This window comes from Drosophila persimilis, unplaced genomic scaffold, assembly GCF_003286085.1.
Source record: "Drosophila persimilis strain 14011-0111.01,24,50 unplaced genomic scaffold, DperRS2 tig00000124-arrow-pilon, whole genome shotgun sequence".
NCBI classification, from domain to species: domain Eukaryota; kingdom Metazoa; phylum Arthropoda; class Insecta; order Diptera; family Drosophilidae; genus Drosophila; species Drosophila persimilis.
This window is the reverse complement of record NW_020825294.1, coordinates 8,224,076-8,242,316: the sequence shown is the minus strand read 5'-3', so window position 1 is coordinate 8,242,316 and position 18,241 is coordinate 8,224,076. Positions and strand designations below refer to the sequence as shown.

At 46.0% G+C, this 18,241-nt stretch overlaps 1 protein-coding gene across 2 annotated transcripts in view; it reads right to left on the bottom strand.

Annotated features, from left to right (window-relative positions):
- LOC6596368 (transmembrane and TPR repeat-containing protein CG31690) overlaps positions 1-18,241 on the bottom strand; it is a 49,151-nt gene that overhangs the window by 26,843 nt on the left and 4,067 nt on the right. The window contains exon 1 of one of the 2 annotated variants that reach the window (XM_026987933.1): positions 16,734-17,246. The exons of the other annotated variant lie outside the window; for it this stretch is intronic. The gene's annotated coding sequence lies outside the window, so the exon portion shown is untranslated. Of the gene's footprint in view, positions 1-16,733; positions 17,247-18,241 lie in introns of those variants that run through there. 2 annotated transcript variants of the gene reach the window in all.

Here is an 18,241-nt window from a genome sequence, read left to right as displayed (position 1 = left end):
AGGGGATATTGCGACTGCAGAATACCCGGTAGTTAGTGGAGATATAACAGTATCCCGATAGAGATCGGGAGATAGAGGCATGCATTACACCCATGGCAGCCATGGAGCTTTCACTGGTTCGCCAGGACTGGCGCTCCTATCCGGACCCGGATCGGCAAGACAATTTCATTTAAAGGCCAAGACTGCGCTCTGGTCTGGCCATCAGACGTGTCTTTGATTTTTATCGCCCGACCTCGGCACAGGACCGCCAGACGACGGGCAGGCGTGGGTGTTTGTGTGTGTCCTGTCTGACAGGATTAAATGCGAGAACTGCCTCGAAGGCCCGACGGCCCCACGGCCCCACAACCCCACGGCCCTGAGCCCGCACACATGACAGCGCGTAAAGTTTTTAATTATTTTTGTGGTTTGAAAATGCATTTTCCCTTGCCCTTTGCGTCCTGTCCGCCCCCCTGCCCTGCCTGTCAAGGCGAAGGACAGACCCGGAGCCCCGAAGGCGGACGGAGCGACCGCAAATACGCCGACTTTTATCAGCGCCTTGCAATTGTCATGTGGGGACTGGGGACTGGGGACTGGGGACTACGTGCTCCCTCAGGGGAGCTTACTGCATTCATTTAAAAGAAAAGTGCAATAACATGTTATTTTACACGGAGTCGGGCATGGGCCTGCCTCCTCTGCTGCCGCCGCCGCCTGATATTTCCGGAATGATTGTTAACGGTAAGCGGCTTTAAAGCATTCGCTGCCTTATTACGTAATTACAAGTGGATGACAGGGGCCAAGGCATTCCCGTCATTGAATTATTGGAAATTCGCGAATAATTGAAAACACACACAGTGACAGAAAGTACACGGGGAGCGAAAAGGCAGCGAAGGGGGCGAAAGGGGCGAAAGGGAGCGAAAGGGAGCCTCGATTCGAGGGAAATCAATGAAAAATTCATTACCATTCTCTACAGCAACGGATAATTGTCCGCTCGTCAGGGAAATTTATTCATTATATCCAACGTTTCAGACACGAATGTATCTGATTGAAGGACATCATTAAACTGGCGAACGCATTAGATTGTGAAACGGGAAAGATACAAGTAAATCTTTATAATGAAATGAATATAGGATTATTTTGCATAAAATTAAGGATCTTTGCTATGAGATCTCACCATTTATATTGAATCTTTAGACTGTGAAAAACATGGGGAAATATATAGAAAATATATGGGTAGTGAGCCCTCGAAGGAGGGAGGGCTGGGACGTGTGGAGAAGATATCTTTGACAACACTTCAGTGGCATATTAGTAAGAGGCAGAGAGTGCCCAAATATCTCCGAATATCGTACCCCAAAGGCAAGAAAGATTAAGTTGAAGATTAAGAAACTCAAAAAACCTGGAAATTGTGTGTCATAGGATTGAAGATTGATCGTTTTATAGCCGTGTATTAAGAGATTAAGCAGATGTTTGGTACCATTTATGCACGAAGGCTAGTATTTGTAGAGACCGATGCTTAAAGATTTTCCGTGTGGGCACAACTCCTGAGGTATAAACAGACATTTGTACATCATAGTTGCTATTAGATCCAAGAATCTCTCAAGCACTCTCTTCAGAGATCCACAGCATCAATCTCTTATACTTTCCTATACATGTTGCACAAAATATTTTCTATAGGAACTTTCCAGTAGCTTAACCATCAACGTTTTCCAAGGATCTGCAATATCTTGTTACATATAAAAATATGGCCCATTCCATGTCGGAAGCACTTACGGCCAACCGTGAGAAGTCTCTATTCATTCCAGTTTTCGCAAAGCTCACGTTCAATGCTGGATTTAAAGAATTCAAAGCAATAGAAAATTTTACGGAATAAGGCAGAGGCCGGGCTACGGAGTCTCCCCCATTCCGGCCCCTCCAGCAACACACCGAAAGGAGGGCAACTATTTTTCGAAGAAATATCCGTACAAATTTTCACAATTAATATGCACTTCCTGTGCAGACGACTTGCAACCATTTCTGAATGCAGCCAGCAGCAACGGGGAGGGGGAGGGAGGCGGTGGGCTGCCTCCTCCTCCACGGGGGAAGGCATTCCTCAAGCATGCCCGTACCGTAGTTCTGCAGCAGAGTTCACATGTGGGTTCATTGCTGCCATTAATGAATACGTGTGCAGCAATAAAGCCATTTTTTATGGGCAAAAGTCACGTGAGAAACTATTTAGTACGTTTACTACGTAAGGGAGGGGGAGGGGGAGGGGAACAGGGGGAGGAGAGGCACGGTCGGACGTGAAGGCGATGCAGAAGTGGTGCAACTTTGTGCCTGACACTGCCAGAAGAAAGCCAACTTTCTTTCTTTTTACATAAATATCAGTGTGTGCCCGAGGAGACCCCCAAACCCAAGCCGAAGCCGAAGCCCCAACGAATCACAGCAAAAAGTGAAAATATTTTCTAGTTACACACACACACACATACCATGCTCGTGGATAGATAGGGACTGGGGACTGGGGCATGGGGCATGTTGTGTGCTGGCTGAATTAATTTTTGGCATTTATCAGCTAAGCAAATTGAAATCGTGTCGGGAGAGCCGACTCTGGCATTCCTAACCCAGTTTATTGTTGAGTTCCCATTTGATATGTGCACTCGAGCAGGAGGGGGCTGGGGGGGGCTCCATGAAGGATCCAATGTTGACTGTTGAACAAGTAAATCAACGACTTGCTGATGCTTTCTCAACTTTTCTGGCATACCAGATAATTGATTTGCAAGTGGAACGACTGGAGCGTTAATGACTGACGGTTGCCCAAGTTGTTGTTGCTTTTTTTTTGGGTAACTTTTCGAAAACCATTATTCCGAAAAGGAAATGGCTTTCTCAACATGCATTTCGATCAAACTTTTGACGAACTGGACAGTATCTATGGGGAAGAGGTGGAGAAAGCTTGGAAATAGCCAGATATCTAGGATGGAACCAAAGTTATTCAGAGAGTGGTGAGGATGAGGCTGTTGCTGGTAGTCCCTGGTTCTAAAGGAAGCTCAGCCCACCCACCGCAAGAATCTTCTATCAATGATGCCACATCTATTTGTGCCGACACCCAGCAATAAAACTGGAAAAACTTCTGCACTTTATGGACCGCATATTATAGCCATGTGTGTGGGCCAGTGGGTGTGTGGGTGGAGGCAATGCACCCATTAGGCCAACCGGTAAATGAGCATTGAAACAATTCATAAAACTGCCCAAACAAAAAGCCAATTTTATTCGCTCCAGGCACGCGTAAGTGGTGGTTGCCGGACGGCGTCTCAGGGTCCGTCTACGTCAACGTCTCCGGCGCCATTGTAATGGGCCGAAGCCCGGCTGGTCAATGGTGGAAACGTGTTTACGCTTTTATTATGTAGGCAACCGGACGGGGAGCTCCGCCGGGGCCATAAACAGACGGCCGACGCACTCGCCGACTCCACAAATCCGCGTGCAGTGTGTTAGGCGCGAGCACACGAGTCCGTATAGGAGTCCGTACACCAGTCCGGAGTACGACTACGGCCGTAATGTATGCAAAGTAATTGTGCGCATTAAATATGTTCTGGTTTTATGAACTTGCCCCGCCTGGAAGGCATGGCTGGCTGTTTCGGTGGCTTCATTCTTTTAACAAGAAACAATTAAGAAAAACAGCGCTCGCTGGGAGCGGAGTGGGCGTCGAGTATCATAAAAATTAAAATTATGCAAATGCAAATTTTTTGAAGCAACAGCAGAAAAACGAAAGCAAACAATATGAGGAGCTCCGAAAGGAATCGGGCGACTGGGCCAAAACTGCAGGGCAATTTGAGCCCACTTTGTTGTTTCTCGGCTTTGCTTACATTTATTTCCCCATTCAGAATATGCAAATCCCATAAAAACTCATTTTTAGCCAATTGACTGCATTGTTCTTGCTCCTCTCCAGCTCCTTCTCCTCCTCCTGCTCCTCCTCCTCCTTTTCTCTCGCTGTTTCCTAAGCCCAATGGGAAAACATCAGATGAGAATCAGCAATGGGAAAAAATGCAGACGATGTCTCTCCATCAGCTCCTCATCCGCCATCCACCATCCACCATCCACCAACGGTAATTAACTAAAATCGTGTTTTTATTTGCCAGGAAACAGGAGAAAGAGAGAGGAATATCCCCCCCTAGAGAGGGAGAGGGAAAACAATGAAAAAATCCGTTCATCTGTGAAAATTGTTTTGCTTGGGAGGAAGAATAGCGAGAACAATGCTCTCCAATGGCTCGACTAGAAGATACCCACTAAGGCCCAAGGCCTTTTTAGAGCAGGAATAGATTGAATATACCCTCTGGGATTCACGAGCATTGGGTATTGGGTATCCACTGCTGGGAAATGTAACTGTAAATGGCTACTAATACCACTGGTCTCCACCTTCCCTCCTGCTCCCCCTCCTGCTCCTCCTATACGCCCCACGGAGCGCACTCTCGATTCTGTGTACACACGCCATTGTTGGTTTTTAATTTTATAGCCAAACAATATGCTTACAGATTTCGTTTGCAGTTTTTATTAAAAATCGATTGCCACACACACACATCCGCCGTATATTGTGTGTAGAAAACTAAACCATCGACAAAAATTACATGCACTTGAACCATTCGCCGATCTGCCGATGTGCCGTGGTGCAGCGGGCCAGCAATAATAGCCGTTTGGCTTCTGGCTTTGCAGCTTTCATATTTGTTGGGAGCAGCAATACGGTAATAACACTGCCATGGCCCCGCGCGGATATTGACATGTTTGCGCTCTCCAGGGGAGGCCCCAGCGCCCGCTCCAGAGAGTCCATGGACATCCGAACTGGAGTTGATTTCAATTGAAGCTGAACAAGGACTGGCCACAACGGTGAGATACGATTCTTACCATAGGTTTTTATGTTAGCATGTTCGATTTTACACTGCCGAAAGGGATGATTTTATGGGATAACCCCTATCAGATCCATAAATGTACGGCCACTCTAGGAATACCGATGATACGGTCACATTAAAAGCCCTCGATCATTCTAATTGGGCATCAGTTAAAGATAGTCGTGTTCGGAGGAGTAAAACATCCAAAAAGTATTTCTATTTCACCCTCACAAATTTGAAGAATTTTGTATTTTTACTTAAAATGTAATTTTCCTTTATTAATTCTGGAAAATGTAATTCTTAAATTCCTAATATTTAATTCCGGTTTTAGTATATTTCTTAGAATTTTGTAAGCTCTAAATTGTAATATTTCAAGTACATCGTTATAGGAGGTGGCCTTAAACTCAAGGAAGTACAGAAACAGTTCACCTCAGCCTAGAATTTTGGCCAAAATTAAATTCAAACACGAGGGAAAGTTCAACTGGAATTTCCGAGCAAAGTATCCAACTTCATAGGAACTTCTTTATATCTTTAACTTGAACTTAAAGCATAGTTTCAAGCGGCAGCAGCTGTGAGCAGTGAGTTTTTGAAGCAATGTACGAGTACATCCAGGCGTTCCAGGAGTTTTTAGTGGGCCAGGAATTGGTTATTGGAAAACCATCGACGAGAATCGCGTTTGGCTTGTGGGATGGAGCCCCACACTGGCTGTTCTGCTGTTGTGTTTGAAAGTGTTTCAACTTCTTGCCACTTCACTGTGCACGCATTTCTCTCGCGTTGAATGCCACTTGTATCCATCTCTCTCTCTCTCCCAGAAGATATAGTATATACATGTGTACATATGTATCTATATATGTGTATACTCCCTCCTAGGTCCACCCACAGATGATTACCAAAGTCGCACAGAACATATTTCTTAAAAAAAAGACAGAAGAGGAGTGCGGGAAATGGTCTTGGAACGGGTGAAAAAAAATGGGAAACTGTTGCAAGTGTGCTAAAGTTTCATGCTTCATTGGATGCCGACGCCGATGCCAGGTTCCTGGGCTCCTCGGAGCCCCTTTTCTTGGCAGCCACGGCGGCGGAGGGGCACCGTACCCGCTATCCAAGAACAATCAAATTTGCAGCGAGCTTCTGCTGCTGCTGCTGCTGCTGCGGCTGCCCCGGGGTGTAATATTCCGGCGAGCCAGTCAGACATGGGGCTGCAGCCGCCCCCCTCCCCATTGCAAGGATGTGGTGTGTGGCCTCGTGTGTGTGTTTGTTTCCTGCCCGAGCACTTTCATAATCGAAACACTCGAGCTAGCCCACAACCGATAACTGAGCTGCAGCCCCACACCCCCTCCTCCCCCTCTCCCCCCACAGTTCCGAAATCCTCTTGGGGGTTCTTGGCCCATTAAAGCAATAATGGCACATTGGAAATTTAAAAGGAAACCTGCTCTCCTCCATTGTCTGGAGCCACTCAAGCACACATATGTTTAACGCTCACTTTTGGGAATATATACTATATACACTGGTGTATGTATTTATTTGGGCGTGGGTGTGGGTTGGGGTGTGGGTTTGGTATCCCCCCTGTCAGACCGTATAGTTCGGTGGGGGCGTGGGGGCTTAAACGGTTGCTTCCCTTCTGTGTCTGTCTCTTTCACTTTTTTATTTGCATATTTTAATGCAAATTGTGCAGAATTAATTTAGTGCTGTTTAGTCGGCTGCCCCTGCCACCCAGCCCCAGCTCCAGTTCCAACCTGATCCATATCCCCACCCCACCCCCCACCTCCCCACAAAATTTACCACATTTTTTCCTTATTTTTCCTTACTTTTCCGGGGTCCTGTGTCTGTTCGTGTCGCGTGGGTGGTTTTCGTTTCATATGTAAATATTCGAGTTTCAAGTTATTTTCCCTTCAAGTTCGTCGTCGCCGGCTTCATTGTCGTTTTACTTTATTGTTTATGCTCAAATTGTGTTTGAGGAGCACTGGAGTGTGGCCTAGTTTTGGTCCCGACACGACCCCAAGACCCAGTCCGGGTCCAAGACGGGCGGGGCGGAGGCAATGAATGTGCGAAAAATATCTTATGAGCAATATTATGTAAACCGAATTTAGTTTTCCCCTCCCCCACCCCTTTGGGGTTGACATTATTTGCTCCTTCTTATTGGGGGGCCCATTGTGCAAGTTTGTTTTGCCAAACATTTTTGGGGGGCATTCAAGTGGCAAGGAATTCGCTCTTTGTTTGCTGATTTTTGGGGCAACTCGAGAATAAACTAAGCCTGGCTCTAAATTTGTTTAAGAACTGCCGCAAAGTCGGCCCAGTCCCCCCCAGTCCTACAGTTTTACAGTCATGTCGCGTCGCCCGATCTGGACATGAATATTCATGCGTGAAAAGGCGACAAGCAAAGAGAATTATTACACGGAATTGCATAAAAATGGTGGCTCACGTACAAGGGAAATGAAACGAATTTCTGAGCTAGTTATCTGGATTTTCCTTTCGTTTCCCGCGGCAGCTGCATCTGGGCTTTGGGACGAAATTTATGCTGATCATTCATAATGTCAAAGACGCGTCCTCGGCGAAGGACTAGGCCCGACACCAGCGAGAATGAATGGGCCAGGTCAGGGCAGGGCAGGGCCAGCAGATAACTTGGCCTAGAAACGGATGCCTGGTAACTACCACTCACCATTTGGCCTCTTTAGTGGGTGCTTTTTTGTGCTCTAATGGAAGGACTATAATCATCTAAGCATTATCATCGCAATAATACCAAAAGGGCTCCCAACGAAAGGGAAAACCCCGCCCCTCTGCCACCACCAAATTATTTATATGTAAAGTGTGTACAGGAGAGGCGAGAGATACGTACTAAAGGGGGGAGAATCCGCAGAGCAACAGAAACACAAAACACGAAAAACCGTGCACAATAAGAAAGGAAAATCAATTTCCGCTTTCCAAGTAATTCCAAAGCCATACAAAAGCTGATGCTGATGCTGATGCTGCTCCTGTGTCCTTGTCCCTGTTGCATGAACTGGGCCAAAGCCGGAGCTGAGCCAGCGCTAAGGCCAAGAGAGTCCCGGGATGATGGGAAAAAGTTGCCATTATCCTTGGCGGCAGCGGGATAAGATATTTGCACAAGAATGGCATTCAGTTGATAAAATCCGATTTGAAAATGAGCGAATGCCTGGCAATGAGCAAGACACGCGGCTCAAGGCTCAAGGACCGCTCCAGGACGAAACAAAGCAGCAGATTGGGACTGGGACTGGGATCGGGACGGGATAACAATTTTATAAATAAATATTTGTGCGAGCGGGGCGGCCTGTCTCTTTGCGTTTCGCTTTTGAACTCAACTATCTGGCGATAAATCATTTGAAGTTCTGCTCTTCTGCCTTCTCCCGTACAATTGGCCTGGCGAAATCTCCGTCTCCGTCTCTGTCTTTTTCCTTTCTTTACGCACTTTTGTCCCGTAAATCTGTGTCCGGGCACACGAGTGGTGGGGGGGGAGGAGGGAGTTCAAGTAGAGAAACGGAAGCGTGTCTCCGTCCGATAGCCTCAATGGCTTCCGTTCCTGGCGTTTAATGCTTTTTAATGAGTTGCCGCTGCAGAATGTATGAGGACATCGACACGGACGGGGACACGGACACGGACACGGACACGGACACGGACACGGACATGGGATAGGCCCGGTCTCAGGTTAGGATATTGGCCCAGTTCCTCGAAACTCTTAAACTTTAATATGGCCACCATTTATGTACTCTTTTGTGCCTTGATGGCCTTCGGGGTGGGCCTGCTTCGGGCAGATATTAAAATATGATAGCTTATCTAGGAGCCCATACCTTTGGTTCCCGGAAATATTGAGCTTTTCGATCGTAAATCGATGCCGGAACGCCCCAGGGATACAAGCCGATGGATGGCGCCTTGTCCTTGCCCTCTGACGGCCGACTACAGTCCGATGTGAGTATTGTGTCCAAATCGTTTTCGGACGACAGTTTAGAACTCGTTTGGCCCTGCCAGGCCCGTATCCGTGCCCGTAGTCAGGCCTGATTACTTATGCCGGTCAGGTAAATCTTGTAAAAATTGTCCCCCTGTCCCCCTCTCTCTGTGTGTGTCTCTGGTTCTGTTGTCAAATCAAATGTTCTGGCTTCGATTGGTATTGGTCTGTCTCTGTCTCTGTCTATCTCTGCTCTGGGCCTGGTCCTTGCCTTTGGCCTGGTCGGGGCTGTTCGGGTCGACTTGATTTGTTGTCTGTGTCTTAAAGTGCGACTTTAATTTGTTTTCGACGGGATTTGCCTGTCGCCTTTGGAGGGCGGCCATATGTCTTGGTTGCCATGTGCCCAAGATGAATGCCCGGGGCTTCGCTGCCTGCCCGGTCGTCCTGCAGCGTCCATTGACAAATGAGTGGCCCAGAGGTCGTTGCCAGGGTCGCCGCAATTACTTCTTCTGCGCTTTTTTTTTTATTATTTGTTTATGCGTTGCCTGTCCGTCGCTTTGGCCTATTGAAAAATCTTTCATGGACTTCCCCGAACTCCAAGGAGCGGCAAAAGTAATTCAGGAAGATAAACAAGTAGCCGCAAAGCAAATGGCGAACACGGACCGTCCAGTCCTGGTCCTGGTCCTCGTCCTGGTGTCCTAACAAATTGTGGGCAATATTTTCATTTCATCAGGAGCCTCCTTGGCGGCCTGCGCTGCCAACGCCTTGGGGGCCCGTTGCCAACTTTATTGCATTATTGAAAAACTTGTCAAAATATTTTCAATGTGCAGAAAAGCTCTTGGCTCTTATTAAATTTCCATCCCCTCTCCCCCCCGTAATTGTATGAAAACACAAGATTTCGAGACGTGGCCAATATCTTTTATTAGGTGGCCATATTTCCACATATATGGAGGACACCTGGTGACCTGTCCGACTCCGATGACAGGCATTGCTCATGGTTTAATTAATTCAAATGGCAGTATTCCAATTTTATGAATTTCATATTTTATGCAACTAAAGAATTTCCAACAATGTTGATTTCTGTGTTTTTTTTTGCCAAGTGAATTCTTTGTGGTTTAATTAAATTTCCGTCGATCCTGGTTGTGTTTTTACCCCAAAAAACACTTTGCTCGAGTGCAAGGAGAATTCTATTATATTCTATTAAATTCTCTTGTTTTTTTTCTGTTCAACAAATAGTTGTGAAGAACACAGAAAATGTGTACGTATATGTTTACGGTTCGCCAGAGGCGCATTTTCTGCTCAATTCAGCGCAGTTTTTGGATTTTCTGGTCGGTTTAGGTCAGTTTTTAAATAAGGGCTGTGTTCACCGAAAGCCGAACAAGGTGTTTCATCAGACCAATTAAACGAGAGGACATATACAGCAATTATGAAGCGATGAAAGCGATGAAAGCAATCAAATTGAGGTGGAACTCTTCCGGTGATGCAATCGATTAAGGGCTATCTTTTAAATATTCTTCAAGCAACAATGTGGACAGATAATACAGGAAAATACATGTGAATTTTCCTATTGTCTGCATTCACCATTTGTGTTGAATTTTCGCCAAGATTTTCCATCTAGCAAAATCCTTTTACACTAAAATTCTTGGCGAAAAATATGGTAAAATATGTATTTCGAACATGACCACGAAACGCTGGTTTCGATTGGAGTGCTCCCAGAACAGAGCAGCAACTAATTGATGGAAAAACCTGGGATTCCTATGAGCCCACAACCAATCGAGTGGAGGCGGGTGGGCCACATTTTATTTTCAGAAATAACGATGCTGTTGCTGGGAATGAAAGGTACATATTGATGAAATTTAATATGTTGAGAAAAGCTCAATTTTCGCCTTGCAAAAACCAGCAGGAAAGATGAATGGACGGAGGCGGCATGGCGGGAGTGTGGCGTGGGGGGGGGGGGGGGGGGGGGGGAGGGAGTATTACTAGAGGAATCCATTTCGGATCGAATTTCCAATTAAACAATAAATTCGAATTCCAATTTATTCCAAGCAAAATGCGTTTCATTCTGTTTGCTTGTGTATCTAATTCATAGAAAATTATTTTCGGAGGTAATTATTTTGTGGCGGCATCGGGTGACTATTAAATATCTCCGACATGGCCTCGTTGTTTGTTTGATATCGGACAATTATTTCCGATTCATTAATATTGCATCTATTTTCTTTGCAGCGTTTGTTTTGTTTCGTTTTGTTTCGTTCCGTGCCGTTGCCCTGCGCTTAATTGAAAAAGTGCTGCCTAATTAGTGAAAGCCTTTCAGCATCTGCATCTGTGTGTGGCAGTCTCTGTGTGTATCTATTGGCTGTCAAACCGCTTTCGCGGCTGCCGTTGTTTCAGCCAATTTTGTCAGAATGTCAGCCGCTGAAATGCCAGCGACAGCCAGGCCTACCATCCAGGACTCTCCGACTCCCTGCTCCTGCTCCTGGTTCTGCGTGTGGGCGGGCTCTGCGCGTGTGTCTATGATGTGAAAATGCGCATATGGCCGACTGGGTGCCATATAAATGTCGCAGTCAATAATACAAAAGACCCCAGAGCGAGCACACATTTTAAAATCTATATCGCGGAAGCGTTCAGCGTGTTCAGGGCAGGGAGTCGACTGCCAGGTACCCCTCGTAGAGATCTTTAAAAGTAAATCTATAGTGCAGTCTATCGTGTGGTATAGCTCTCTATAGTCCCTCTTTATAGACTCTTTTATTTCAGTAGAACAAACCCCAAGAGTTGAGCGAGTGTCACGCACATTCCTCCACTCTCCCAGGCACTCCCAAGCGAGCCCCCAATGGCAATTTCTATGCGCATTTTTCTATTATTTATTATGTTTATTGAGCTCCCCCTGCTATAAGGAGGAGGGGCATATCGTGTCGACAGCTGCCATTGATTTCGTTTAAAGGCGAGGAGAAAATTAGCCACGTTTCAATTTCGTTTCATTTGCATGCAGTGCTGCATTAAAATTATATAAATATGTGTATGTGTTTGTGTATTTATTTGCCACTGATTTGATATAATAACAATACCGCCTGCCGCATGAATTATGCATCGAATGAGCATTGAAGGAGACCGATTTTTGTATTTGCTTATCGGGCCTTTCAAATGGTCTTTCGCTCCAATCCAATTGCACTTTGATCAGGCCTTAGAAGGCATCCATAAGCATCTTATGTGTACTTAACTGCCTCCTCTTTAAGGAGAGCCTAATTTTCTTTGGCCAAAGGGATGGACGGACGGGATCGACAGGTCAATTTCTGTATCGATTCGCAGAGGAAAAGCAATTAAACCGTCTGCTGGTCGTGGTATGAGAATGTTCTTAAAATTGAAAATTATAATTATTCATTGCGGTGAGTGCTTTATGGCCAGTCACTCATACGAGTATTGGCTGTTTGGCGGGCGGCTCTTAAATATAAAACATTTAACGCCGGCCTTTGTGGAGACAGCTCTCGACTCATTCGCTTCATTTGTTGAATGCATAAAGCCACGGCCGTCCCCCTCCCCATCCGTTCGGGGGGAGCCTCTTGTTTCCGTCGAGCCCATTGTGAGTGGGTTTTCCATCATATTCTGCGCTCTCCCTCTCTCTTTTTTTCAACTTTTTGTGTGTGTTTTGTTGTTGTTTTTCCATTCATGGAAACAAGTAATGAAGTTCTCTTCTCCGCTGCGGATCGGCGGTGGCTTTTGTTGTTTTTATTCGGCTTGATATTCTTTTTATCGATGCACGTTAAATTTTATTGCAATTGTTATGCGTTCACATCTTTGATGGGCGGTGCCGGGGAGGGGCGGTGCCGGGGCGGGGCGGTGCGGTTTCGTTTTATATTTAATAAATTTAAATCACTTTATATGTGAGTTTTATGTGCGTTAATAATGCGAGTGAACGAGCGCAATGCTTTTCCACTTTTTCTCCATTCTTTATTGACAAAGAGCAAAAATTTCAAAAGTAATTTATTCCGCACTGTCTACGCCGTGCAATACGGACATAAACTAGCCGCCATTTTGCTTTGTGGGGAGGGGTATGGGATTTTAATGATGCTTTCATTTTAAATGCGGGGAAAGCATGGAATCTCCGGCAAAGCAGCTGCGGAAGTTTATTGCGGGGAAAATGATATTGGAATCATCAATGAAAAAATATGACTCTGCCAATACTTTCAACGAGAACTTCCAGGAGTTTTCTGGGCTACAAAAATAGTTTACAAATAATTAATAATTGTAACTAAATATATTACTCAATGTGCAAGGGGGAGAAAAGGGGGGGGGGGGAACTCATGAATCCCGGATAAACTATTAGAACTCTTCTTGGAGCCCCACGTGCTGGAAATTGGAAGGTTCTTCCGTTGGTTGGATCTAAAGGAATGGCAAAGCTTTTTCGTATGCCAAATATCCCAGAGATGCCTTAAACTGTCACCTCAATTGCGTTGCCCTCCCCCTAACCGGAATTTGAAAAGAAAACTGTTACATTGACCACACCCCTCCCTCTCGCTCGTCCTCGCTGCATCTTCAACTTGAAATAAAGTTTGTTTCTCTTCGTCCCCTTTTTGGGGTGCACTTTTGGCTGTCAACGCATCGACATAACGGCACATTCGTCCAATTTACACACAAGTTTCGTGCCGGAGCCGCCAGGCGGAGCCACTCGAGGCAGGACTTCAGCGCCAGACAAGCATCATCGTGCCTCTGGCAGCGGCTGCGGCTGCGGCTACGGCGGCGGCGGCGTCGGCGTAGGAGTCGGGCAAACTTGAACTTTTGTGGCCAGCCAGAGCCAGATGGCTCAGACGACTCCTACAGAGGGTCCTCTACTGTACAGTACTTACAACTACAGATATACGTATATATATCTATATATGTATCTCCCTGCATAGATATACACGCTCGCACATACATACATCAAAGTGCCCACGCCCACAACATTTTTGGCAACCGCGCGCATTCCTCGCACTCTAATTACATGTTGAACCAGGGGCCTGGCAGGGTGGTGGGGGGGAGAGGGACAGAAGGAAAACTCAAACGGAAAACTCGGCTTGAGCATGCGTTGTGGTTTTTCATTTGCATTCGCTTGGAAGAACTTCGTTCTGGAGTTTTAAGTGAATGAAATTTCTTGGTTCTGCCGGTTCCGCTCCTTCCGCTTCCCTGCCTGCCTGCGTCGACCACTTCTTATGGCTGGCTGTGAGGATAATTAAATTTGGTACAAGTACCCGGCACAGTCTATATCTGCTGCTATATTTTATTTATGATTTCTTCTTCTTTCTGGCTCTTGTCACTGCCCCTCAAGTGTATGCCGAGCTGCGATAATTTCGGGCGAGCAGGCAAATTTTCAGAGTTCTCGCTTCACGGCTTAGTGAGCAACAACAAATTTTGCTGCTGCCATGAATGCATTTCCCCCCAGCACCACCCCCCCTCCCCCTGCCTGTTTTGGGGTTTTCTTGTGCTAAACTTTAGGGGGGAGGGCGGGGGGAATCATTTATCAATGTCAGAGAATGCAGCACACTCCCACTGCGCACGAGAGGGCTTCTCTGTGGCAGATTGCGACGGCCTGGCCTACGAGCATGCACTGAAAGTGCGTGAAACAAGTTGGCAAAACTTCAGACTTTGTTTCGCAAAATACTCGTACCCAAGTGATTTCCGAAATTATGCTCACGCATAAATGCATCGATCCGCCTCAGAAACGAGCTAAACTTTTTATGAAAATTGCATTCCACAAAGAATATTTCGTTACAATGAAAACGACTTAAAGATAAGTGCTCAAATTTGTAAATCAAAGAGGTACGTTAATGCATTGATTCTTTTGCAGATACGAGTACATATGAGTACTGATTGGCCACACCAAATAATTGAGATCGCTCCTGGCCGAGATGCGAGAAGAACATACAAATAGGGGTTTATTCTAGCTCGTTCTTTAGGTGTAATCGATATAAAACCACAAGCTAAATTCTGCTGAGGGGTGCTTGATATATAACCACAAACTAAACATAGAACTGGGCATCCAAATTGATTCGATATGAGGAGAGGTACTCCTGCGAGGAGGTTTGCCTCAAAATATGCTAATGGATGCTCTGAAAATCGTGTATCTTATCGTTCAAATTTGAATCCCACATAGCAATCATAAGAGGAATATTTTAAATTAATTATTTAATAGTCTTAAATAAGTAAAACACAATCAATGCAACCATTTGCTGGGACTGGCAAAGGAAGCCACGATCTCTTTCAATTTTGCCCCCAATAATTATAAAAGATGGGGAAAAGTACTCATATAAATAGAGGAACCACGATCCCTAGTAATGTGCTAATAATAATAATTAATGTCTATCCCCTTTCCATATAGTCCCTATTTTATTAGAATTTTAGAATATTTTATGTGTTTCCATACGTCTTATTCCCCTACCTCCCCTTTCTCTCGCTCTTCCCACCAAAGCCAGCCGTTACATCTCGGTCCCCTCGGCCAGTGCTAGAGAGACAGAGATAGAAAGAAGGAGCAAGCGCTTGGAAGGAGTAGCCAAGGCACTCTGGCTTTAACAAGGATCTGATATGAATGAGACACGGCCTTCTGGTAGTTATGGTCATACCCTATGCTTCTGTGCTTTTGGTTTCATCGTATCATCAAGATTTTCGACATTTTTTTGGGAATTAGGAGCATATCAAGAAAGACAGACATTCTGACAGGCAAATTATCGACTCGGCTAATGATGCTGATCAATATTATATACGTTTCACTAGGGCGAAAACGCTTCATTCTAGGCACTACTAGATGTGTAAAACCCATTACGTTTGGGGTATAAAAACAAATGATCTTTTCTATACGAATATGATGCTGTGCTATGAATGCCATGAATGCAGTGGGAAATATATATTTTTTGACAAGAAATCGTTGATAAACAATAGTGAAATGTTGCCATTCTGCCATTCAAGGCACTTCCTGGCTATCTGGCTATTTCCGAATGAGGCGTGGCTTTGCCTTTGGCTTATGCCAGGAACTTTTGCACTTAGTGGCAGTTCTCCCCCTCCATGCCCCCCGCCCCCCTCTCTGTGTGAAAGCGGTCGAGCGAGTGTTCTAATCCTCTGGCCGCCACTTGTTTGCTGGCGAAACAAGTTTGCACTCAAAACTCGTAAATAATGGATGGAAAAAGCGCAACCGCACCATTCATAATGGAAAAAGTTGCCCAGCCACTTGAAACTATTGCACAGGCACTGGGCAGGATTCCGGTGGGTTGGTTCTGGTCTGCTCTGGTCTGGTCTGGCCTGGTCTGGGGTGGATCAAGCCGATGGCTGGGCCCTCCTGCGCCCTGTCCGGGCATTGCATGCCGTCACGCCTCTGCTGGGGCACTGCTGCAGCACTCGCCGCCGGCGTTATTGTCATGTGTACAGTAAAAATAACAAATAACAAACAGGGACCGTAGCACAGGGACCAGGACAAGCCATAAAGGCGGACTCTGTACGGCTCGATGCTGTTGCTTTTGGTGTTGCTGTTATTGCATCGGCGGCGGCAGCGGCGGCGGCGGCGGCTGTGCTGTGGCCTTGATGCGGTTGCTCTGGCCGGGTCCTGTTCGAGACCCTGGCATTCCGACAGGACAGGCATAACCCACATTCGTTTCGGAGCCAAGGTTATAGTCACATTTTTAATATGCTGTCTCTTCCGGTGCTGGATGTTGTTTATGATGCGCATATCCAATGAAATTTTATATACGGGCCGGGCCGGGCCGTTTGTGCAATAAATTTAAAATGCCTTTCAGCTTTAAATTCCGCAGGATGTGTTCCACAGAGAGCGAGAGAGAGCTTTAACTTTGGGTATATTTATAGCATTTCTTATGCGGGGCATGAAATATTCTTCAGCAGGCCATAAATCTCAATACTTATGAACTTAATTCGTGTATAATTTGATTATCCATGTGCTTTTACCGAAAATAAAAGAATATTTCCCGGAAAGCGTTGCAAAAATCTGGCGGGAATGTGGCCAGGCTTAGACCATATTGAATTATCTTTCATCTTACCTTTAGCCATTCACTGATTTATTTTCCGTTTGCAGGCAGTGGGCCTTCCCGTTCCGGCCCTGAACTTCAAGGAAGAATTCCGATGGGGATGGCGGCGCAATTAAAATCGGGGCCGCCACGGCACGGCGGATAAACGCTGCTGAAAGCCGGGTACGGCGGAAATTGGATTCATACACACACTCCCGCAAACAGATGTCGCCAGAGCGCACACAAACAAACACAATCGTCCCTGCGGGTTGTGCGTGTGTGTGTGGGGGGTGGGGGGCCGGGCAGTACGGCAATTATTGTAATATTTTGACTTTGGTTTAGTTTTGAATCTCGTGCGGACTCAAATCGATTTAATTTATGTTGCACTGACGAGTATTTGCCTAGTCTCTTGCAATCTGGGCTGACATGAGGTTCGACTATTCTCACACGTGCTTCAGACTCGTACATTCGTAGCTTCAGCGGACCCGGCGAAAACCGAAGCCGGACGAATTCACCATCGACCATCAACCACGCGATTCGAACAACTGAGTGCGAGTGCGAATGCGAGTGCGGCCCGGCAGAGTTCTCCGGCGGGAGCAGCGAGTGGACATCGGAACGAGCGCCCCGCCAATGAGCGTACCACACACTCGCTCAAGAGTGGCCCGCCTTCGGGTCGTCGCGACGACAGTGGGCTCTGCTCTGCGCAGACTCTCTCCCCGAGCTGCTGTGCTGTGTGGTGTGGTGGGTTTCGCCGAAATGTTATGCTCGTCGGCTGTTAGAGAAGCAACAGTTTGGTGTGGTCTCAACAGAGGTATTCGGATAAAGTTCCCCTCTTGCTATAAAACTGATTTTAACAGTGCCCTTCAACTATTTTAACCTTGTTTCTAGACAAAGGCAGACTGTTTCAGAAGTGAAATATTCTAGAGGAGATGATTTGCAAAGTTCCCTAGATATATAAGAAGAACAGCTCCTACATCATTATTTCGGAATGTATTTTAATCTTTATTCTTCTAAAAACAATATATATTCGCCTTAAAATCTTGTATTATCTGAATAGTTTCCACTGTGTGGTTAATCTTTCCCACAAGCATCACACCACAGAAGCCCTCTTTCATTTCTTCCGCACTCCCCCCCTCTGTCTGCCTGTCCCACACTCTCAGCAATTGTTAAATTAAGGGAACAATGGGAAAGATAATGCGAATGCCAAATTGGATTCAATTAAATTAATTTGCATTTGCGGCATTTAAATGGGCTCATTCGCATATGCAGCTCGCTGCGAAAAGAATACGGAATACGGAATACGGAAGTGGAGTTTGATAAGTAAGTGCTTTATATTATGCGTACATATAAAACCCAATTAGCCCGTAATAGGTTTGCCCACAAAACCCACAAAAACTGCACAGACATAACCGATGGCGGTTTCTGCAGTTTCCTGCTCGCCTGGTACTTCATTCTACAGTTTTCCCACATTCTCAGATCTATTAGGGACGACGACGACGACGACGGCCTTTACATAATGCAACAGCTGGCTGAGTGCTGTG